Source organism: Camelus ferus, chromosome 16 (assembly GCF_009834535.1).
Source record: "Camelus ferus isolate YT-003-E chromosome 16, BCGSAC_Cfer_1.0, whole genome shotgun sequence".
Classification (NCBI taxonomy): domain Eukaryota; kingdom Metazoa; phylum Chordata; class Mammalia; order Artiodactyla; family Camelidae; genus Camelus; species Camelus ferus.
Window position 1 is genome coordinate 28,953,151 of NC_045711.1, and position 25,945 is coordinate 28,979,095.

Consider the following 25,945-nt stretch of genomic DNA (forward strand, 5'->3'; position numbering starts at 1 on the left):
ATTCTTGGAAGATAACATTTCCTGTATAATTATTCAGTCTTTGCATACATGGAGAAAGCTGTGACCCATAAAATGAATATCTCCTGGTGAATTACATTAACAAATTAAATATAAACCCAACCCATACAGACACCAATGCCAAGTGGAAGATAATGAACTCTGGTGAGCTCCACCAGATGGCTTTGCTTCCCAACATCTCTGTAATTTCTGTCCCTATTTCAGAAATGAGAAAACAGATGTTTGGGGAGATTCAGAAATCTCTTGAAGATGAAGCTGTTGATGATTTGTACCCAGGTTTGCTTTATTCCAAAATCTTTTCTCTTCTTTCCACATCACAACCTCTGCCTTGGAAAACTGTAAGAGGAACACACTCACTCCTGGATGCAGTGTTCTGGTAGAGGCACTAACTTGCGCTCACAGAACATCTAATTATTTGGCTGTCTCCTTGGATTTTAGAAGCCTGCTCTTCCTTGGTCCAATCCACAATATTTGTGTCTGCACCATGAAAATCTTACAAAATGTTTTCCCATTTATGGAAATTTTGAGGATTTCAACACCTAGATTCTACCTAATTGTATATGGGTTTATGGCATATGATTATAAAATAGTAAGAAGAAAATGAATTTCTTTGGGTTTATTCATTATTTTTCATAGAATTTCTTTTTTTCCCCCTAGAAGTCTAGTGAAAACAAAACAAAACAAAACCCTGCTCATTCTTTGAGATTTCTCCATTATATATTTGGTGCTTGCTCTTTACCAAGAAACATCCATTAAGGGCAAAATAAATGGGACTGAATGTCCTCTATGAAATGATTCTGGAGACAATATTACTGCTTCCTCAGGTTCATATTTTTAAAGACAATAACTTTGCCATTTGAAGCAAAATTGTAGTGAAAATTTTTCATTTTGTCGTCCTTCTAATGCTCAAGAGAGGTAAAGGCAATCATCAAAAACAGAGTCTAGCCTATCAACGCATATAGCTAAGGCTTACAATTCTAACAGAAACAAATTTCGTCATATTGGATAAGCTAATACTAATCTCATAAATGTTCTCAATCAAAATCTAAATAAAAATAAAAGGTTTCTAGAAAAAAAAATCTACCCAGAGTTAATGGCTCTTCTAAAACATTTTTAATTTTTTCCATCTGGTCACTTCCAAGAAAAACTATTCAGGACTTCCAAGTAACGAAGAATCAAACTAGGTAAGACCTGCTCACAGAATTTCAGAAAGCCTACCAGAGGGAATAAAAACTGCTCTTAAATTTCAGACACAAGTTTTTCTCCACAAACTCTGGCACATTTCATGACCTTATGACTGAGGTCATGCAAGTAGATGGCCCACCAGAGTGCATGATCACAATGGCTATGTAATGTCTCTAGCTTTTTATGTCAAAATTGGCTAAGTCAGCCTAATGTCAGTAAGAAAGACTAGCGTTTTCGTGTGGTTATTTTTCAATCACATCTAGACTCAGATACCTTGACAAGCACAAATACCCAAGCAGTCAATTATTTCCCTTCTCATTTGTAGCCTTTAGAGAATAAAAGGGATTTGTTTTACAGGGAGAAAAATGGTTCTTCTCTGACTCTCTGTTATAAACTCGAATGTGGGGAATAAGCCAGCAATAAGAAATGCTCATCCAAATTCATAATGGAATTCTGTCTCCAAAACTGTCTCTCACTCTCCTCCACCCACACATGCAATCAATCTTATTGTCGTCACACCTAACAGGGTATCAGGTAGAAGTGAAGCCAAAGGACTCTTTCCTTCACAACCAGGTAATCACCCTAATTTTCAGTCTAGTACGGTTTCCAGTGTAGCTACAACTGACTAGGGTGAAGGCTACACACGGGGTTTCAGAGAAAGGCAGATAACTACTCAGGGAAGTCATCCCAGATGCTACTAAGCCCACCTTTTTCTCTGACTCTTTTCTAATGACTTATTCTTATTCGCTTTCATCAAGTCAAATTTATGGGCTGTATTTGACCTTCCAGGCCAGGTAGGCCATCTAAAACCATAGCTAAAGGACTGTACTCCTCTTACTTGCATATGTCCTCAGAGTAAAATAAAGTGCTGAACTCTCTCATTGACACAGACTGCACACTGTGGTCCCACCTTCCTAGATCTCCACTTTGTCCCTTTCCTTCGTGCACACTCATCCCTCTCCCACATCTCGGTTGGGACCACAAGTAGAAACCTGACAATCCCTAGCAGAAATTGACAGTGCAGGAAGGAGTAAAAAGGTGGTCTAATCTCCCAAATGGCAGATTCCCATTTCTATTCAAAGGTATTGACTGAGGAACAAAGTTGTCACAGAAACATCCTTGACCCTGTCAAACAATCTTCCTTTGAAGCATAAAGGGGTCAACTGGCTAACTGAATCCAACCCATGGAAGCTAGGGAGATGGCACTATGCTGTTATAAACTAATGAAAAGGGGTCCCAGGAACTGATGCATGCATACGCAGTACCCGAACCCAAAGACTCAATCGAGGATCGCAGCGTCTGGAATGAAAAAATTCTGTGTGTGCTTCAGAGGCTATAACTTCAGATTTGTCACCATCTCTACCCTCTTATTATTAAACTTGTCCATGATAGACTCCTCTAAGAGTCACTTACATTTTGTAATAAACAAAGGCCACAGTGATAATAATCCAAACTGACTGCTCAGTATATATTGACTGACTGTGACTGTTTAGGTTAAAAATTTTCCCCAAAGTAGTATTTAAAAAAATAATAATGGACTTCATTTTTTAAAATAGTTCTAGATTCTCAGCGAAACTGAGAGGAAAGTACGGAAAGTCCCCCCCCCCCACATACAAACACACAAGCATAGCCTCCCTTGCCATCAACATCCCCCACCAAAGTAGCGTATTAGTTACAATTAATGAATCTATGATGACACATCATTATCACCCAAAGTCCATAGTTTACATCACGGTTCACTCGTGGTGCTGTATATGTCATTAGTTTTTACAAGTGTATGATGACATGCATCCACCACTGTAGTGTCATACAGAATACTTTCCATGTCCTACTATTTTGGTTAAATTTTTAGTGATTCACTTCATTAGTTATTTTTATTCAAGTCTCTTTCTCCTATGTGTTAAACTCTGTGCTAGATCCGGGGAATCTTCAAAACAATAATTTAAAACAATTAATAGTCTTTTCTTTAGCCTATCTCTCCCTTTTTGTATCTTACTAAAAGTAGAAAGAAGAAACCAGGTGGCACTTTCAACACTCTGGTTGAAAATATGCTTGGCGAGATCATCCAGAAATTGAGATAATAAGTGTTTGTTCTTTTAGGATACTAAGTCTTGTAGTAATTTGTTACACAGCAATATATGACTAACACATGAATTAACAGCAAGAGTGGGACATTGCCAAAACACAAACCCAAAATTTGGGAGTGACTTTGGAACTAGGCAGTGGGATTTGAGAAAAGTGTTAGTGACAATCTCAGTGCCTTGAAGAAACTGTCAGCAGAAGCCTGTGGTCATTCATAAAGCTTTAGGCGAAGGCTGGCAGGTCAATGGGGTAAATATTATTGTAAAGTGGAGGAAGGGGGTCTTTATGTTATGTTGTGGCAGAAAGCTGAGTAACACCATTAACTGAAGTTCTGTGGGAAAAAAGAAAATGTATCTAATGAACCAGGTGATAAATAAAGATGTTTATATTATATATACACATACTCCTTTAAATAAAAAATACATATATTAATTTTTATTGTTGTTGTAACATAGCAGAAGAAATCTTAAGTCTAACAGGAAGACAAAAGGATGGGTTTTGTGGTATAATCTCTTATTCTTCAAAAGGCTTACTGGTTGACATTGAGGTGCTCTCTCTGAAGAAAAGTTTGGCATCTCCATCCTGTGGCAGTCTGACATGGAGATGGGACTCGCTTTAGCCAATAAAATATGAGTGGAGGTGGCATGGATCGTGCCCAAGCAGAACTTTTAAGTGCTAGTGCCTGCTTCCCCATTTTTATTTACCCTATGGTGAGATGTCTCATTTTATAAGAGCTATTCAATCAGTCTGAGTCCTGGAATGAAGAGATCCAAAGGCAGCCAGCAATGAATATACACTTGAACAAGAAATTAACCTTTGTGGCTAGGAGCCACTGTCATTTGTGACTGCTCGATAGCATACATCAGCCTTGCCTGACTGACACGGCTTCAAATAAGAGCTAGAGTTGAAGGTGATGAGGATTCTGACCCATGGACCAGTGGAAGGAGCCACTGCAGATAGATGGCATGGCAGACGCAGGGCCACGGTAGTGTGTGGGATCGTAGGAAAAATGCAGGTGTCCAAAATGTAGTATGGAAATTGGTTAGGAAAAGGGGTGAGGGGAAAGGAACAAATTAGGTTGACAGGGTCATTTATTCCATGTTAAGAAAATTTGCCCATCTGTCATGATAGGGAGTTCACTGAATTATAAGAGGAGGAATAATATGACCAGTTTATGTTAAAAACTTAACAACGACTCTACTGTTAAGCACAGGGAACTATATTCAATTTCTTGTAATGAGTTGTAATGGAAAAGAACTTGAAATACATATATATGTATGTATACATATATAACTGAATCGCTGTACACATGAAACTAACATTGTAAATTGACTACACTTCAATTAAAAATAAGAATTAAATAAAGAAATAAAATTGTGTAAGTTAATAATGACATTATTATAGAAGATACAAGCAAGGTGTGTGAAGCACAGGGAAGGGATCCACTGTAATGGTTTCAGGAAGATGCGTCGCACACATAAGCAAGGAACGGAGCACAGTGAAGAGGTATGGCAGACAAAACACCAAAGAGAAAAAAAGCAAGAGGATTTAGTGATTAGGTTGATGTGTTTATGACATCATTATAGGAACATGTACAATACACATATTGCTTGTGTCAGATTAGATTGTTATTCTTTCGATAGTCATCCATTCTTCCCCAATTTCTGAGTAAGGAGTATATCTCTCCAACACATTAACATGTAACTGACATTAATGGGGAGTGGAAAGGATAGTGTGTGAGTTCCAAGCCTAGGCCCTGAGAGGCATTGTATTTTCTCATCCTCCTTGGGGTCATCCATTCTCTTCCATGTGAACGTTCTCTATCTAGTCTACTAGTCCCTGAAGATGAAAGCATGAAGCAAACCTGATCTGAATCTGTGGCTGGAGCCCAAGTCCAGCTGATCCCAAGCAAGACCAGCCAAGTCCCCACATTAGCTGCCATGCAGACACTTAAGTAAGAAACAAATGCTCGTAGCTGCATGCCACGGAGTTCTTGCTGTTGTTTCCTAGCAAAAGTGGATTGATACACCACTGGACTCAAGTTTCTAAAAATCTGAAACATCAGTGAGCTACTATCTTCGACTCTATGTTCCTTTAGAAAATAATTGACCACAAGGTTTCAGCCCAAATTTAACGTCTTTTCTTTAAATAATAAAAGATCAAAGGAAGATAATTCTTAAATGTTCTCTTTGATATGTTTTTGTTTGTTATGTACTGTTTGTTTAATGTATTAGTTTATGCTTTAATTTTTGTCAATTTCTTTTTCTGTTTTTATGACATTTTTTGTTTCTTTGCTGTTCTTTTGGGGGTTTATTTTTAATCACTTATCCTTGTATAACTATTAAGCAAGACATGCAGTTGTAATTATTCAAACTTCCTCTCAAATATGAGAATATGGATTTTTTTTATCATTGATTGAGCAAGTTGACTAGTTCTTACTAGAAGCAGCAGCATACAGCCATGTAAAAAGTAAATATTCAAAAGTTAATTTCACTTAGACTTTAAGAGATTAGCTTAGGTTAATCAGTTATATGTTTCTGGGGTATGGTCAAGGTCCTAGACCTAAATCCACTCAACAAAGACGATTAAAAATTTCAAACTTTTCATCTTTTTAAAAATGCTGTTGTTGGCTCTCTTCTTAGTTTTAAATAATGCATGCAATGCTTTTATTAGTGCAAATAGCAGTAAATAAAAGAGTGATAATGCATTAGGGAGAGAGTTTTTTTGCAAACCTTCAAAAGTAGTTTACTTTAATACCCTAGGTATATGCAGATTATAGTACAGATAATGAGGGCACACAATAAACTGTAATAAAATTCATTGAAAGGTTTGCCAAGATATATCCTCTTGTTTGAATTAAACCTACTCTAGGAGATTGTAATTTTCCTTCTTTCATCAATGGTATTAGCCTTGGTTTATTTCTTAAGTATTTGATTTGGGTTTTATCATTTGACATAAACGGACAGGGAAGAAAGCAAGGTGAACCACTGTAGCATATATCTGAAGTCTAAGGGAGTTATACCAGGTGAAGCAAAGATGGTTCAAGAGTGCCCATGATTGGGATACGCAAAGTCTCTTTTAGATTGTTTAACATCATATGCTGGGAAATAGACTTCTCCATGAAATGTGATGAAGCCTCAGTTTGGTGCAAGCTCCTGTTTAAGAGTTGTCCTTAGACTTTGTGAGATGACATCACCAATATATTGGCCCTCTAATCCTCGGTTTCTTTGGGTCTGTTTTTAATTACGGAAGTACTATAACATCATTAAAGGAAGATTGCACATAAAGTAAAAGAAATATTAGCATTTTAACCTCACTCCTACCTTCATTTTTGTATGTCTTTCCTAAGGTTTTAACAGAGCTTTTAGAGTAGTTATTAAGTGCCTGGTAACACTTTCTCTGCCTCAGCTCATGTAGGTCTCGTGACAATGACAGCAAGTATCAGCCTCCCTTTAGAGAGAAGAGCTGGGAGTTTTAAATAGCTTCCTCTTCAAGGTTACCAAACTACCAAGTCACCGAAGAGTGATTAGAAAACTAATTTTTTAAAATTTCCTAGCCCAAACTTCCTACTAAGTATCTCACCATAGTGGTAAACGTAGTGTGAATACAGTTTTGTACCTTGCTTTTCCCACTTAATGCTGAATCGTATTTTCCCACAAGAGAGCATAGTCTGTCACCACTGTTTTACTGGCATGGTCTCCCTCAGTATGGATACGCCCCAACTTCCTTCACTGTCCTCCTATCATGGGGCTTTGGATGACTTCTAAATTATCATTTTGGAATCTTACAGTTTTGTAATGAATACTACAGTAACTGTCAATGCATATAGCTTTTACATAAGTTAGGGGTTTTTTCCCCCCTATAGTCTAAAATGCTTAAAAATTTTTGAAGATTTTTTTCAAATGGGCAAAGTCTAAGTGGGATTTTTTTTTTTCCATTTTTTCCAATTTTGGCTAGGATTTCAAAGTTGAAAAGTTACGTGACAAATGTCCCTACCTTCTAGAGAGAGATGCCTGGTCATTTATTCCTGACCTGCAAAGAAGCTTGCCAAAGCCAAGTCGTCGTCCTCTGAGCCTGTCACCTACCTTCTACAACAGAGGGTAAGAATGCATTAGGAAGATTAAGAAACGGTGTTTTAGAACAACTGTCCCCAAGTCCCACCCTTCTCTTCCCTTCCACTATGCTCTATTAACCAACCTCAGGTCAAGTGAGAAAACTTAGATCTTGACATGTGAGGAACTGGGAAAACAAAGAGGTTGGCCCTCACCTAAAAAATGTCAAGGCAAGAGGCTGGATGGAAGCAATTGTGACAGCTGAACACAGAGTCTGGGTGGACACTACAGAGGGCAGCAGCCATGAGCCACCTGGACAAGATTACATCACATGGTTTGCCTCCAAGGGCTGAGCGTCAACAAGAGAAGAGGTTATAAGAAGACTGCCATCATCAGCAGGAGTTCAGGTGGCTGTCATACTTAGCCAACCAGCTGGGGCATCCCCGAAGTCAGTGAATAGTATCATGGGTGGCCTTTGAGGAAGCCACAAAATACCCTGAGGCAGAAAGCCAGCTTTTAACTACCTGCCTCCATGATACCGCACTGGACTCAGATTACAATTGCACCAATTGACAGATAACTTTTAAGCCCCAGCTTCTCCTCTCTGACTCCTTATCACCAAGGAGCGGCCAAGAAACAACCTAGGTGGTAAAGGAGAAGGAACGGAAGAATAAGGTGGGAAAATAATGGAGCATCCAGCTTCCTTATGCGTCAGGAGTCCAGTGAAGAAGTGTGAATCAGGATTATATAATGAAGGATTTATGCTGTGTTTTGTTTAGTTTCTTAATCTCAGGCTGGACTTTTGTTTACCCAAGAATGAGTTTACCAGAGGTTTCTGTCCAAAGGCAAAGAAGGAAGATTCAACACAAAACTTTAAGCTATTGTGGAAGAAAGATAAAATTATTTCACAATTTCACACCTCTGAACCCAGCTTCTTCAACCAACAAGTACATGAAATTTCAAGCTGCATTCCAAAACATTTTTACCAATTTACAATACCATCGGTGATGAAGGAAAATCAGTTCACGATGCTCTTGCTAGCTTTAAAATTGTTCTTTTGATGTTTATTATAATTTAATAGGTGAAATGTGACCTCAATTTAATGATAATTTTTATTATTGGCATAAGTAAACATTTCTCATTTGCATATCTATTATTTATCTTTGTTCACTTATCAATTAGCTATAACACTGGACAGTATACTATTAGTTAATTATGTTCTTATAAATTTGCATGAGGCATTAAGGAGGGAGACAAACCCCTTCCCCTATTTGATAGATACAACTATCATGGTAATCTGTAGTTTGCCTTTCAATATAAAATAATGTTTCTGCATATGAAATTTAAAAAATGTGTCAAAACTCCAACTGTCAACACTTTCCTTTCGACTTCTCCTTTTTGGAAATTCGAGGGAAAAAAAAATGTCTATTTTCTCTTTATTCTTTGGTCCTGGGACTTCTAATGTTTAAACATTTCTCCCATCTGGAGTTCATTTGTATAAGGCTCAGAATCTGATAAGCCTGAGTTGAGGGTAACAAGTTGGCTGGAAAAACCTGTTGTCCGTTCGGCTGTACTGCTTTCAGCAACTTCGTATTCACAACAAATGTTCTCACTCTCTAGTAAAGGATGAGGAGAATTTCATAATAAAGTTTCCTTACAAAAAGAATCCAAAAAGTTTCTCTTTATAAACATCAAGCTGCCTGAGCTTCGCTCTTTTTTTTTTTTCCTGCCACAGCCCCTCCCTATTAGAATTTACACACCATCCATTGTCAGGGACGCAAACTGTTCTACAGTTTGTTAATGTCCAAGAAAGGCCATCACCTCTGAATCATTTTTTCCCCAAACATAAATCCCTGGGCCAACAAAGAAAAGTGGTATTTTTCCATCTCCATAATTCCTGTTATTTTAAGTCTATCCTCTAACCAAAGTGGCTTTGTGTTTCTTTTTCCTTGATAACTCACAGGTTCAAATGTAAAAATTTATTATTACAAGGAACAATTATGAGGTTCAAAGCATACTGTGTGCATTCCATGCTCAGCTTCTGGGACTGATATACGGAATGAAATACTTGTGGTTGTCTATTCGCATGAAGTGGATGGGTTCCAACCACTGGTGGTGAGAGGCTTAATGAATGTCTGCCTTCATCAGACCCAACAGGGACCGAGCATCATGGGAGGTTGCCCAAGTGCCATATTGGAGGCATCTCAAAAACAAACTTTTGACCATTCACTTATTCATTCCAGTTCCTCTTCAATGTCAACAATGGCAACCACGAAAAGGGGGGAAATGGCTGTGCTGATTTTCTGAGTTTGAACATTGTTCTAGATTTTAAGATTTCAAGATCTCTTTCCCTAAAGCACTCAACTAGAAAAACCACTGACCTTTTTAAAATACTTTTCATTTTTACTTCTTCAGTTCAGCATGTTTAGTATTTTGATAACCCCCTACTCACAATCTTTCTTATTTAATGAGATAGTACATTTACATAGCAAAGCGAAAAACAAAAACAGGACACCCTTAAGTACTGTTGACTTTCCCCTCACCGTTCCTGTTTACTTTTCTGTAAGATCAGGGCATAATAGGTCTCCTTTTTTATGCTTCCATAGCACATATAGAGTTTTATTATAGAAAAAAAGGGTTGCATTTTAGCTACATGTGTACATGTTTGCCTCTCTTGGAACACTGAGAGCTTTCTGAGGACAAGAATGCATCCTGTCGATTTCCATTAGCCTAATGCCTAACACAGTGTCTGATTACCAGGTATCATCAACAATATATCAATAATACACTCATGTAAATAAATGACCTCTGATCTGTGGTGTTTTGAAAGCCTCGAAATTTCAAAATCATTTGCATATCAATATTATGCTGTCAACAGTGCTCTCACTGCCAAACACCCCACAGCTATCGATAACAGTTCACAGGGCAAAGTGCAGCTTTTGGTGCACAATATACTCAGTTCCGTAAGCTCTGGTGTGACCCAGACTGCACCGGTGCACCAAAACCATTACCTTTTCCCATTGGAAACACACAACAAAAGTACATTTCCTCCAAGGGGGAAGGGGGTGGGAAGGGGGAAACTGGGAGTTCGAGATTTGCAGATACTAACTAACATCTATAAAATAAATAAACAACAAGTTCATACTGTATAGCATAGGCAACTATATTCAATATCTTGTGGTAACTTATGGTGCAAAAGAGTATGAAAACGAATATATGCATGTTCACGTATGACTGAAGCACTGTGCTGTTCACCAGACACGGACACAACACTGTAAGCTGACTATACTTCAGTAATATATATAAATGTATACAAAAAATAAAAATAAAATAAAAAAATACATTTCCTATCACCCTTTGCAATTAAATGTAGCCATATGACTTAATTCTGGCCAGTAGAATGCGGGCAAAAATTATATTCACTTCCGGCTCAGTTCATAACAAAATCCGTGTTCTCTTTTCCCATCCGTTTCTGAAAGAAAAAGGAACTGAGAGCCTATAATAAGGTAGAACTACAAGATGGAAGGAACTTGAGTCCGTGAGCGACCAGATACGAAGCTGAACTTAGAATCAGCCACTATGGACCATGATATGAGCTAGAAATAGATCAACTGAGTGCTAAAGCTCTGAGACTGCAGGGTTTGCTTGCTATAGTAGCTAATATCACCTTAACTAATTTGGAAATTGGTGTTTGGAAGCTGGGTGCTAACATAGCACAAACCTAAAATGTGTGGTATTGGCTGATCAGTTGGCAAGAAGTAGAGAAACCAATTGATTAGGTTGGAAAGATGAAGGTCTGGTTCATGATATTTCATGGCAAAATACATAGTAGAACTATTGATTTCAGTACATAGAAAGGCAGAACAGACCTCATGCAACTGTTAAGCCTCTAGTTCTTGTATAAAAGGTTGATAAGAATGAGAGCAACATTGTCTATTTGCTACTATTTGCTGTTATCTCTTAGCAATGTATAACAAGAAAGAGATAAGCAAAGAAAAAAAAAAAACCAAAAACAGAAACAAAAACCCAGCTTGTTTTGAGGCAGAAATCAAGGTAGATAGAGTATCCAGAGATCCATAACTTTTAGGATTGGAAAAATCTGCCTTTGCACCCCAGGTATTAGAGATAAATTGAAAAAGACTCTGAATGGCAAAAGTGCAGTAAGATTCTTAGCAGAAAACAAAACAAAAACACATAACCATAAGATAAAGATCAGATTAAGGTTATGGTCTTCAAACATATACCGCCTGATGGCTTTGAGGGGGCTGAGATTGGCTTGGAGGGAAGTGGATAAAGAAGCAAATCTTTTAAAATCAGACTTGAGAAATAGTGCTATGAAAAAACTTCAGGTCTAGACACTGGCACATGGAATTATCTAGAAACAAAAAGATTAAAAGCTGTGTTAATTTTGGATAAAAATTGTATCACTAAAGATACTTTGAGCCTGGACTGAAAAGACTGACTTCTTAAGCTTTAAGATTGGTGCTGGGTCCCCTAACTTCACCAGGGCCAAGTATTGACCCAACAGCCACTTTGTTAAGGTCACAGGGGATAGCGGACAACGAAGAACCTCCCAGAGGCCTGAGGCAGGAGCCATGGAGAACACTGGAGAGGAGAGGTTCTAGAGAGCACAACTCAAGACTCAATGAAGAACGTTCCCTACCCAAAGAGAGTAGGGTCCTTCAATAACATCTGTCAAGAAGAATTTCAAAATTGCTGTGGGCCAGTAACAACTATGTGTCTCTTATTCTTTTCCTTGTCCTAACAAGAGTTTGAAATATGGTTTTTCTGTCTGTATATCACCATTGGATATTGAGCTTGTGTGTGTGTGTGTGTGTGTGTGTGTGTGTGTATGTGTGTAAGTAGATACAGTTCTTAGGTTCAAGGAACCTTCTTCAGTCCTGATCTGGAGGCCTGAACAGCACCGAAGGATCTGGAATTTGAACTTAAAGCAATGACTGGTGGCAACCTTGGGTTTTCTACCTTCAGGAAGGACAGGTGTGTTTCACATGCAGAAGAAAGATGAAATGGATGACTGGTGACTAGGAGCAGACTGGGCAAACGCTGATGAGCTCTTCATCAAGAGCATTTCCTTTCTTTCCCAAGCACACAGATGGTCTACACTTCCCAACCTCCCTTGTTCTTGGTACTGCCAATGGAATATGGGTGGAAATAATTTTCACTATTTCCAGGCCTGACTCATAAAATGACACACACAAAAATCTCACTCCCCCCACATGGTAACTGAATGGAGAAGACCTTGAAGCCCTGTGGGAGGGTGGATCCAGAAGGTGGAAGGAGCCTGGGTCCCTGAATGGTCCCTTGGAAGACTGTCCCAGCAGAAACACCTGATGTGAGTAGGAAATGAACTTTTATTTAGTTAAGACTTTGAGATTAGCTGTGCTTTGTTTTGTTTGTTATAGCGTGTGTTAGGTAGAATGATGATACTTGCCAAAGATATCCTCTTCCTAATCCATGGAATCTGTGACTATAGTAAATCCAGGTTGCAGATGGGATTAAGGTTGCTTGTCAGCTGATTTTAGAAAGAGAGATGATCTTGGATTACATGGGTGGGCCTAATGCAATCTCAAGAGTTCTTAACAATAGAAGAAAGGGGGTGGAGAGGAAGTCAGAGTGAGGCCATGTTAGGACTTGACTCACTGTCGCTGGCTTTGAAGATGGAGGAAGGGGATACAACCAAGGGATGGAGGTGGCCCCCAGAATCTGAAAAAGACAAGAGAATGAATTCTCCTCTGGAGCCTCTAGAAGGGAATGCAGCCTGGCCAACATCCTGATGTTACCCCAGTGAAACCCATTTCAGACTTCCATCCTACAGACCATTAGATAATACACTTGTGTTATTTAATCCACTAAGCTTGTGGCAGCAGCAATAGAAAACTAACATGTTCATTAACATTTTGTTGTTAAGTTTAAATTAAATGGCATTTAAGACATTCTGGATGTATTTCCTCCTCTTGCTCAATCAAAACCTACTCTCAGACTGTTCCTTCATACTATGTATAAGAGCCTAAATAGTATAAAATGGATACCTCCCAGAAAGACTTGAACTTTAGAGGTGAATAAAGCAGCTCAGTTAATGTATAAATCTCTACCAGTTGGAAATTCTTTCTGATCTAGAGGGTAGGAGAATTATTTTGGCCAGTAGAATGACCACATATAGTTATCTTGGTTTACCTTTCAATGTTGAAGAACCTTCCTGTTTTCTGATTTTCAGGTGACCATGTGTTAAAGACCAAAGAACCTACCAAAATGGGGAAGTGAGCTCGAGGATATTTACGTTACACCAGAGACTAGTTATCTGACTCAAAAAAATTGCTGCTCTAGCTTGATTTTCTTTCTCCAAAATGAAAGGAATTCGATTTAGACTAACTTTTCATATCCCTCTTTGTTCTAAGCTGCTATAAACCAAATGTCTATATTTCCCTAATGGTTTTTAAGAAAATTAGCTCATTAGCAAATACAATTTTTTGCATGTTTGAATTTTTCCTGCTGTAGTTGTTCCTATGGCTAATCTGCAACTAAGAAGATGTGGAAAAAGTATGTTATGTCAGAATAACCAGTTTGGTATTAAAATGCTTTCTTTAATTAATTGTTGAGTTGTTTGGAGAAGTGGGATAACTTTATTTTTTGACTCAGGGAGAAACTGTCCAGAGGACCTAAAATATTTGAAGTTTCATCAGCAGACATCAGATTTAGTTGGAATCACACATGTGGCGGCAACAGTCAAGAAGGATGGGGAGAGGGTAAGGGCTCTGAAAAGGAAGTGGAGCACAAAATCTCCATTGCCAGAGAGATGAGAACAGGCTCTTCTCAGTCGACTGTTGTGAAATTCTGAATAGGAATTCTGTTTCACAGCTGTTAAAAGAGAACAGAAATACAACTGTGACCAGTGATGGAGAAGCAGCTGTTCATCCTCCGTGTCAACTATATGGGAGGAATTGGCTCGGCAGTACAGCAGAAGGGGCTTAACTGAAATTAAAATTGCCAAAGGAGGGAAGCAATTAGACAGTGGAATCGAAAACTATCAGAGATCACGGAATCTACTTTTCTGAGAGTTGAAAAATGGTTAAAATTTTCTCTGCCTGCTATGCTGTCTGAAGGCAGGAGGGTGTCCCAGGTAATCTCGTACAGACTCTCGTGGGAACATTCTGTGCCAGTCTCATTTTTTGTATGTTTTTTCCTCCAGATAGCTATACCCACATATGTAGTGTGTATATAACTGATACTTAAAAAAAAAAAAAAAACAACACCAAAACCTTCCCTTTACAGGTAACTCTTTCCCATTCTGCTGTGGACTAATGCGAACCGAAAACTAGAGGGAAGTCAAAGTGGATCCTAAAAGTTCTGCCCAAGGTGGAATCTCTCCGTGAAAGACAAAAACTCAAAACATGCAACTTTTCGAATCACGTTTACAAAGGCTTCTCCTTTATCATAATTCCTGGTTAAAACCTACCTACCAAGAATACTATTAGATAGTTCTTTAGCACTCCTCAGTATACCTGAACTCCAGGTTGCAACCTGTAAGGGAATTTCCACCAAGGGCCATGAGCCAGCAGTCTGTCTCCTGTGAGGAGCTGGGCTTCGGAAGAGTCAGGCGCTGATGGGAAGTCCGCCGCCTCTGCTCGGCTGGCAGCCACTTGAGCCACGTGTGACCTGCTTGCTTGCTTTCTGTCAAAGGAAAGCATTTTCATTCTGCCCCAATTCGAAAACCAAACCCCAAATTCACAGGTTAAAGAAAACAGTCCTCTAAACCGGTGGGACAGACATGTTAATACACTGGAAACAGGCTATATAAATTCAGACGAGTTAAACCGCATGCCCTTTTGTCACTGACCAAATTGTTAAACTGATGTCTTGGCAGGAGACTTCTATTTCTCTGAAGATTCCCTGGATCCAAACCTCTGCGGTATTAAAGCAAACAGAGTAAATATTTTCCTTGCAGTTTACATCCCAGATCTAAATATTTCCAAGCACGTCAAACTCACTTTTCTCTACCACTCCCTGTAGGGTCCACGTAGACTTTGGCTGCCAGAGAACCCGGCTGAACTCGCCTTGGGAGGGGCTGTGTCCCTGAAGACTGGGAGAGCTCAGAGCAGCAGGCCAGAAGCGGTGTCTTGCAGCTGAGCCGCTGTGCTTGGCAGAGGCAGCGTGTGCAGCAGCAGGTGTGCAATCTGCTGATTTCTCCAGACAGGGAGGCAGGGATGCTCTGCCCCTGCTATTTGCTCCCTCAGCTTAAAAGGCTGCGATTTCCCTGTTACCTGTTTGCAGAGAAGCACCAAGCACCTGCCCCCGGGAAACCTGCACTTCCTTTGGCTAGCTTTTACCGTCCAAGTCGTTCTTCCAGCATCCTGTCTTGTGCTGTCTAAAGCTAGTTCCACCTGTAAAACAGGGTGATTCCTCTGAAAAACCCAGCACAGCGTATTGGCAGCCTATTCCTTTCTCTCTACCTCCCCTGTTTCGTATTATTGTGTGTTCGGTCCCAAACAGGGTTGAAGTACTCTTAGAAAAAGACAGCAAAGAATCACAATTGAGCATACATGCCATTTCAGTCAGTATTTCTTGAGACCGTGGGGCATCTTGGGGACTTATTCTGAAAGCGTCCCAACCTAGGGGCAAAGGCAGTGCTCTACTTTTTATAAAAATGGTTTCTTTTTGCAGGTGTGGACAGCAAGTTCTCAAACTGTCATGACAAATGCAGTCTAACTGAACTCAGACAGGAAAATAACGAATGTAACTGTGGGCACTGACACCCTTGTCTTTGGGTTCAGAGAGGTACTCCGAAGTAGAGGGTGCAGGTAACTCCTGCCTTTGAAGACCGCACCTCCATTTATCCTGCATTTCCCAGTGCGAGCGGACACTGGGCTGCACCGCCCAGACCCCCCTTCACTGTAGCATCGCTGCTGCCCTTCAGGGGCTCAGAGTCCTGTCGCCTGACAGTCATTAGCTATCAGCCCCTTCAAGTGTTGCCTCAGTGGCCAATAGCTGCCTCATTCACGGTCACATTCCCTCCCCAGGTGGCCTGCTCCAGCAACTGACTGGTGAAGAAGGAAGGTCCTGTCCACATCAACCCAACTTGAGAGAACTCCGAAGGGTCATTCTAGCTCCGGAGCTCCCTGGGCCCCCCCCCCCCCGGGCTGTTGCTGGGCCCCTACTGCAGCTGTCTCCCTCCCTGTAGTCGGCCTCCTCCTTCTCCCTCCACAGGTGTTGCTCCCAAGGGTACACCTTAGGAAACATCCTGACCTCTACTGCCCATGTCAGTATCTGCTTCCCAGGGAAGCCTGCCTTGGCCAACAGGCTCAGACTTGGCCCGTTTAGGGGGAATCATTTCCGTGTTTGAGTCAAGAGGTCAGTCAACCAGGTGTTTGATAAATGGGCCCAATAGATTAACCAGTATCTGTGGGAACATCAAAAAGGAATAGTAGCCACACCTTTCTCAGCAAGCATTTCTAGTCTAGTAGGGGAGAAGGCATAAACACATGGAACGATAACCCGTCATATTACAGAATAACATAACTGTCAGAGGATTACGTGATGTTGGGTTTTATCAGAAGGGAAGATTGGTTTTAGGACAGAAGAGTTGCTGGCTGTCTGGGGATCATCAGGGTTAGGGTAACCTACCATCCCCTGCAGGCTATTCTTCCGTGAAAGTTAATTTCTCAGTATCTAAAGAATCCTCACCTTGCAAAGGAGCTTGATTCCAGATGGCCCTTCTGCTTCTTCCTGCCTTGTAATGAAGCCACCAGACGGCACACAAGAGCAACAGGTGAAAAGCATATTCCCATAAATACTGCTGCTGTGAGATTTGCCCTACTTGGTCCCCTTCTTTCTGTTTGCTTAGGTTCCCAGAGCTTCTCAGCTTTTCCCGTCCAAGCTTCAAGGCACTGGCGTCCGTCAAAGTCACCCTGCCCTTCTTCTCACTGAGCCGGTTTGCCGGCTCAGTCCTGCCAATTCAAATCGCCAAAGATAGGTCTTGCTCTTGTCCTGATTCGTCTTATTTTTGCAGAGATCTCCTCAGTTGACCTTGCTTTTCCTGGCATTCTTACTGTCTCCACTCCTACTTCTAAACTCTCACCTCCACGTGGCTCCTCTAGATTTTATCACCCTCTGTGAACTCTCAGCTTCTCTCTAGAACTTAACGGGATTTGCTCTATCTTTATACAAAATCGCAGTCCAAGAGGAAGGTGAAGGGCACAGTTATCTATTAATTGTGACCTTGGGCAAATCATTTAACACTGCTCATCTTTCAGTAGTCTTATTTATAACATGAGGATAACAATTTCTACTTCCCATAGATGAGAATGATAATGATTAACTGGCATGGAAGCGAGAGTCTCCTGGGAAGAAGTCAAAACAAAACACAAACACAAAATCCTCGCACAATCATTACAATTCATCAAATGTTTATCGCATGCCAGGCATCATGCAACGCTTAATCATTATCTATAAACTTCCCGTAGAAATTCCAAGGAACTAAGTGACAAGAGGTTGTACCAGTTGGTACTAAAAACATTAATCTAGCTTTTGCTGCTCTGGAATCACTTCCTCTCCATTCTTGCTCATGACCATCCCTCCTTTCCATCTGTTCTTGTTCATTCTTACTCCCACCTCATCCTGGGTGAAGCTCATTTAAAATGCCTAATCTGTTTCCCTAACTCTAATCAAATCTCTCTGCACAATTCCCCTGCCCTGTCAGGCTTGGAGCCAGGCAAGGAAAAGCTCCTTGTGGCAATGTCTTAGCTGCTAGGGTGGGGATCTCATTATTTGTAGTAGAGTTAACAAGATCAGAGATGGAAAGCTGGAGCAAAACTGCTGTCAAAGCCGGCATAAATAACAGGACTGCTAATCCGAAGAGGACATCAAATTTTGAACATGGTCTTAGATACTAAATCATAATAAGTACGAAAACAAGAACTAATGAACAAATAGTATCTAAACAGATACGAAAAAAATAAAGTCTAACTATTTTTAAATGGTGGTGGATACATGACTTTAAAAAGTTATTTTTTTTCAATTGAGATGCAATTAACACACAAAATTCATCATTTCAAAATGTACAACTCAGCGGGTTTTAGTGTACTGACAAAGTTGCACAACCGTCATCACTCTAATTCCAGAGCAGTTCCTCACCACAAAAGGAAATTTCATATTCATTAACAGTCACTTCCATTTCCCCCTCCCTCAGTTCCTGGCAACCACAAATCTCCTTTTTGTCTTGATGGTTTTAAGCCTGTTCTAGACAATGTGCTTCAGCCTCTGGCTGGCACTGTTCTGATGGATATATTTAAAGAGTCTGAAATGTACTACGTAGCTTCTTGTAAATTGCCACCCATTGTGACACGTGACTTGGCTCTTCCCTTCCATCAAGATTTTAATGTCCTCACTCTTCCTTTTCTCTTTCCCTCAGATTACTGTCTGCATAGTAGAGTCCAAAATCCTTCCTCTGGGTTTAAGATCCTTCAGCATAAATTCCATTTCCCCCGCCCCCCAATTTTGCACTTCCTTACCTCCTCATTTGTGTTCCTATGTACTTGTTCATAAAAAACCCCAATCATGTATGGTCTTCATGACCAGATCCAATGACACCTCACCCCTCACGTTTCCCTAGATCAATCCAGGAAGTTACGACATCCAGCTGCGTACCCTCACCACTCCACAGCACTTACGACCATGATTCCCCAGTGTATGGAAGTTAGTTCTCCCTCTGGATTTTAAGTTGCCTAATTGATGGCATCATGTCTCTTGGTCACTCACAGTGCCTGGCACACCATAAGGACACAGTAAGTACCTGGTGGACACATTGTATGAGTGAAAAGGAGACTGGGTGAAATGCCCAAAGTTACTCCAACCCGGATAACCATTACATAGAATTCTGGAATTAAAGACCAAATAATACCGCCTACAATGCTACGAATGCAGTCACTCAACTATATCTAAACTTCAAATACAATATAACACATGCTAGAGAGTTCTATAAATTGTTGGAGATATAAAGACATTTATGTGAATGGGAATCTTGTAACTCGAAAAGAATATTGGTTCTAAAGCAAATGAAGACCATTTGCCCAGTGAAGTTAGATTATTATTGAGATTTAGATGTTGATTGATCTTTGGTATGAAGAATTGGGATTCGATAATTTCTCCCTTCTTGGCAAAGCCATTATCTTTAACATGGCCATTCTTATCCCTTAGTGTGAAAATGGTAATAAATCACCATAGTGATTATTTCTGTACGTATGCGGAGAGTCACTTCTAACTTTCATCCTTCCCAACACAGCTCAATGGTTCGCCTGCCTTTCCAGCTAGTTTGCTTTGAAAGTGGGAAGTCCATTTAAACCGGCTTCATTTCCTTTGACATCCATCTCAAATTTTCATTAATTAATTCATTGTGCAAACGTTTTATGAAGGTCCTATCATATGTGAGGTACGGTATTATTCAAAAATTAACACACTAAAGTGAAGATAATTAAACATAAGTTTAAAAGATGCATGCACAAAAGAGGTTTTAGAAAAGCTATGAGTTCAGAGAATGGTAAGGTTAAAGGTGTTCTTTGGACATGCTTGTTTCCATCTGATTGGCTGTGTAAATATCATACCTGACCATTTCCCCCTTTTTCGTCTATATACAGGATGGTCAGAATCAACTTTTATGGACCATCCCTAGCCATATAATAGTCTGACCTACAGTACAAATTTGATGTGTCCATGGAACCTCTGAGTTTTTCTCACTTTGTCACGTCTATTTTCCCTTCATCTGCTCTTATTTTTTTGTTTTTACTTTTGTTTTGTTTTATGTATTTTTTTAAGCCATCTAAAAATATATTTTAAATGAAGTGGGACATAAGCGGTGATGCTAAAAATAATTCTGGGAAAGGCATAGTAAAGAGAACTGCAGAATTTCTTGCACCTGTTCACTCAGAGCAACAATTTTTTTAAGTGTCATCATGTCGTTTAGTTAAAAATTGCAAAGGATGTTAATTAGACAGGAGATATTTATATATATTTTACTCCAAGCATACTGATTCACACACCCTAATTTGAATTGCCTGGTGTGATCACAGGGTTTCATGTAAAGGCAAAGCAAAAATCACTAATTACAGGATTTGAAAACATTAGAATATGTGGTCTCTACTCACTTTACCACTCAAATCCTGATCTGAAGAGTTAAATTAATCTACATATGGGTAAAGGTAATCTCCATAAAAGGAAAAAGCAATCTACATAGAGTCAGTCTACATTAATGTCTCTTAAATCACTGAGTGAATCAATAAGCAAACTGTTCTCTGAGCTGAAGCGCACTGGATAGATGCTTTACATGCGGTCTTTAACAGGATCCTCAAATCAGTCCTGAAGGCTTATGCTACCTTCCCTGTCTCGCTGAGAACAGACAGGTGTAAGGATGTTTAGGTAATAATAACGTAAGCGCTGCTCTCAGTGCTTTGCATGCCCTGACTCGTTAGTTCTCACACAAAACCTATGTGGTAGAGTCTATTTATTGTTAACCTCATTTTATGATCGAAGATAACAAGGGACAGAGAAGTTTCATCAATTTCCCAAAGCCGTGCAATGAGTGATGAAGCTGGGATTCAAACCCCAGCAGTCTGACTCTATTCTACTTTAACCACTAAACTGATTTCCCCAGTTTATTTTGCTGAACAAAGCACAGATATTCATGTCCTACACCAAAGTCCACAATCTTTAATTTACACCATGCTGCCTTAGGATTCAGTCCAAACTACACTTACTGCTTGCACCCTTTTAGCTGGATTCAGACAGAATTAGTTATTCCTTTTCCCGGGTCTTAGCACATTCTCCCTCTCTCTCTCTCCCTATCTATCTACGTATATATGATAAAATATATATAAGATATATATATATATATATATATATATATATATATGAGATATATATGAGATATACATTTGTATTTGTATATATCATATATATAAATAAATAGTACTTTTCATCTTTCCTTTTCATAATCTTTTAACACATACATTTACATTAAAAATACAATTTCCTTAAATGCAGGGATTACCAAATCATGAAATAACTTTTCCTTCAGTAAATATATCTTGAAAATATAAATGAGTCAATGAACAAATGAAAAGTCCCACAGCATACACCTTTGGCCTATTAAAATTTCATCAATGCCTGAAATTCCATACTTAGAGATTTATTATTTTGGCTTAAGAGGTCCTAGAAAGAGTTGATATATTAATTCAGATCTCTTTCATGTGTTAACATAAATAGATTCATCAGACCCTTTCCAGAGAATAGTTTTGATGGAGCAAAGTACAGATAGGACAACAAATTAATTAATTAATTCCTTGATAAAGTTGCCTGGGATATCCTCTGAAGGAAGTGAAGGATGTGAGGAAGATACGAGGAAACTAATCTTGCAGACTTTGGAAATTTCTTTTTTGGCCTGAGCATTTACCAGCATTCTCAAATCCCATCTAAAATATCATTCACAAATAAAATCCTTCCTTGAACGAGGGAAGTGGAGGGTGATAAACTGGGGATGGTGAGTAGACTAAAGCTAACAGGTGTGTGAGATTCCAAGTTGTTGTCACCTGTGTTGCCCAGGCCTGGCTGGGCAACAGAATCACCTGGGGACACTTGAAAACTTATCTTACCTGTGCCCCAACCCCAATAAATCACCTGAATCCTCTACAGGTTAAAAATTGAAGACAAAAACCCTCCCCATGAGATTCTAACATCAGAAGCTTGGTGAGAGAAAGCAGAGTTGCTTAACGAACTAATGTTTTAGGCCATGCGTCACCATACTCCACATGGGTTTGGGGTAGTCCAGCTCTGAAAATTTCTCTCCACCTCTTAACATCAACTTCAAGCCCTAAGTTTTCCCGGTAGTGGGATCACTGGTGGAATGGATGGCACGAGGGCCAACTTTGTGGGCATTCGCCCTGTACAACCACAGGGGGGCCACCATTGGAAGGGCTCTGTGTTTGGTTTAATGTTCTGCTGTCATCTTCCTGCAGTTCTTAGTAATGTTTAAAAAAGGGATCCACATTTTTATTTGGTCCTGGCCCAGCAAATTACATAGCTGGTCTAGGGTGGCGTTTATTAAATGGTAGGGAGTTTCATGGAACATGGGTGGAAAATAGTCTAGCAAGTTTTCAGCTCCAGTTAACTAGACGCAAATGAAGTAATTTGTGAGGGTGTCACTAAATATCCAGAGGATTCTTGGACAAGTCAGTTCTCTGGGTGGGCTTTATCACGATCTTTAAAAAAGGAAAGAAAATATGAAAACGAATATATGTATGTATATGTGTGACTGGGACATTGTGCTGTACACCAGACACTGACACACTGTAACTGAATGTACTTCAATAATAATAATAATAAAGTAGGCTTCAAAGACAGCATAAAAGAGAATGTAACATAGCTCCTTAATTTTTTATAATGGTTACATTTTGAATGATCATTTGAATGTATTTTGTTAATAAGATATATTAATAAAACTTAAAAGAAAAAAGAAAGGTGGTGTAGATGGCCCCCAGGATCACATCTGGTTCTAGTACAGTGGCAGAAACTGCTCTGTGTTCAGCAAAACCTACTTCCTTTTCTCCCTTAACACGCAGCAAGACTGCACATGCAAACATCTCTTGCAGATAGGTGTGGCCACGTGTATTAGTTTGCTCGGGCTGCCATTACCAAGTACGGCAGACCTGGTAGCTTAAACAACAGAAATTTCTTTTCTCCCAGTTATGGAGCCAGAAGTCCGAGATCAAGGTGTTAACAGGGTTGGTTTTCTCTGAGGCTGGTCTTTTTGGCTTGTACGTGGCCATCATCTCCCTCTCCCTTCACATGGTCTTCCCTCTGTCTGTGTCTGTGTCCACACTTCCTCTTCATTTAAGGACACCAGTCATACTGGATCAGAGCTCACCCTAATGCCCTCAGTTTGACTTCAATGCCTGTTTAAAGACACTATCTCCAAATACAGTCACACTCTGAAAACCAAGGGTTAAGACTTCAACATATAAATCTGCGGGGGATGTAACTCAGCCCATAACACCATGTGGTGGAGTACTGACCAGTCAAACACAGACAGGATTTATAGAGGCCACCTCAGATCAAGACTCCAGACACCTCCCCTTTCCCCCTTTCCCCCTTTCACCTGGACGAAACTTAGAGACCACCCTCTAGACAACCTTGAAAGCCACATGTTGAAAACCAATGATCCACAAAGTGGAAGGAGCCTGGGTCCCTGAGTCAGTACTCAGAGAAGAGCCACTCCACCAGATGCGCCAACATAGAAAGGCAACGTGCATAAGAAACAAGCTGCTGTTGTGTTAGGCTCTGAGGTTTGGGGCTGTATCTGTTACAGCAGCTGGTGTATCATAGCTAACATAATCATTCCATGAAGATTCAGAGAAATGGAGACATCATGTCTGCCTTGCTCCAGTTAAGCAATTGCCAATGAACAAGCACCTACTGGGTGCTTAGAGTCATGCTAGGTGTGGTAGGGCACAAAGGAATAAGAAGCACGGTGCCTGCCTGCCACACTGCTGCTAGGGTAATAGATTGTAAGAACGCTGTTAAAAGCTGCAATGGAGAGAAATACCTCCTAGTTAAAAGTTTAAAAGAGTGGTTTATCCAGGGAGGCTGGTGGAGTCAGAAAGGCTTCATTCGATGAGTTGGACATTGACCTTGGCTTGAAGCCCAGGAGAAATTTAGATCCAGGAAGGAGGACGGCCGTGAGGGAAACCAAACGTGAGAAGAAGCCACGTCAGTGAGAAATGGCGAGAATTCTGCCCAGCAGAAGCAGAGAATCCTGCCGGGGAGTGCTGGTGACGCAGACAAGCGCTAAGCCCAGGCCAGACTCAGGAAAGCCTGGGGAGCTAGCTAGGTTTACTTCAGGATGGCGGTCCAGTTCCTCAAATTTGATTAGGAAAACTCTTCAGAAAATTCTCTCTTGTGTCTTTTTCCTTGTCTTTTCCGTTGAGCACTTATTTCTAGGGCTTATGAACAGACGCTAAGATAGAACTACAAAGCAGCACCCCCCCCTCCACTCCTGTGGCTAATAATGTCACTTTTATTTCGTTTTTATTATTTTTATTCTGCCATCATGTGTAAGTCTTATTTCTAATTCCTGTTTTATCTTAGGATTTTTCCTTTTTTATAAAACTTCTGCTAAATACAAAAGGATTTCTCTCTTTCCTTATATACAACGTCACAGGGACTTAATTTTGGATTCTCAAGTAGAATATCATCATCGTCATCCCTTTGTTTAACCCCTAGCTTCCATCTCTTGCTACCTTAATTTAACTCTCTTGTTCAGCATCTCTCTCTTTCTCTTGGCCATTTGTTACAAGACTCCAGCCAGCATTTCCTGCAGCACTCAAGTCATGCCACAGTAATAGTTTTTCCATTGAAAAATACCACAAGTACACTATTTCCAATGGAAACACCGCAAGAACAGTGTTTCCACTGAGCGTACCACAACGAGAGTGTTTTTGTGGTATCTAAATTCTGAGATGAACTCGTAATGTTCATCTTGGATTCATTATAACTAGGCCCCTATTCTCTGGAAAGCACTGAGACAGGGATGGAATTTTTATTTGTAGTTAAAAAAATACAATAAAAATAAAAGTTGGATGATGCCAAGACAATTTTGCACTTGCTTTTGTGAGTAAAATATAAATAGATTTAGCAAGTGAAAGAATGAGGAAAAACTTCATAAAAATGTACAGAGAGGCTTAGCAGCTGGAAAAGCTAGGGTTTGTGTGTGTGTGTGTGTGCGTGTATGTGTGTGTGTGCGTGCGTGTATGTGTGTGTGTGCGTGCGTGTATGTGTGTGTGCGTGCGTGCGTGCGTGTGTGTGTGCGTGCGTGCGTGTATGTGTGTGTGTGCATGCGTGCGTGTGTGTGTGATAAAATTTAAGGCGGCTCAGCCGCTGGGAAGGCAACAACCTGTAAAAATACTTAACATTTACAGCCACTCAGTGGCTGGAAAACCAACTTCTCATAAAATCGATTTAACATTTTGGTCGCTGTTGAAGACATTTAATGCATGCATGTTTATATATCTCTGTTTATGCTGTAGCCCCAAGGATTTCAGTGGGTTTTTAATAGTTATAAGTTGGAAGAGACCATTTGAAACTGTTGAGGGTATAGATTGTCTTTGCACCACTGACAATAATGTTTACCAGCACACATAGGTTGCTCTCAGACATGTTAGTAAGAGCACCAAATCTGACTAATTACACTCATTTTACTAACTTTTGCATTTGTATCATCTTGCTGATCTGTCATGTCCTACTTTTGAAGTCATTTTTAAACAAAATTTCCAGTTGGAATTACTCTCTTATTTTCCAGGAGTTGAAGACTAAGTTTCTTAAACCCTGATCTGCCTGTAGTTTGGCAAACAAAATTATCTGTCAGGATAGCCCAATTTTTTCCATTTCCCTTGTTATGTCTTAAATCAGTTCAGTTAAACAGGGTAACATTTTGCTATTTTTTTCCTTTTTTTTTGTTTGTTTGTTTCATTTGGTTAGTTCCACAAAATGAACTCGATGAGCAACTAGTTAAAGGGAATTCATTTTTTTTTAATCTCGGGGGGAGGAGG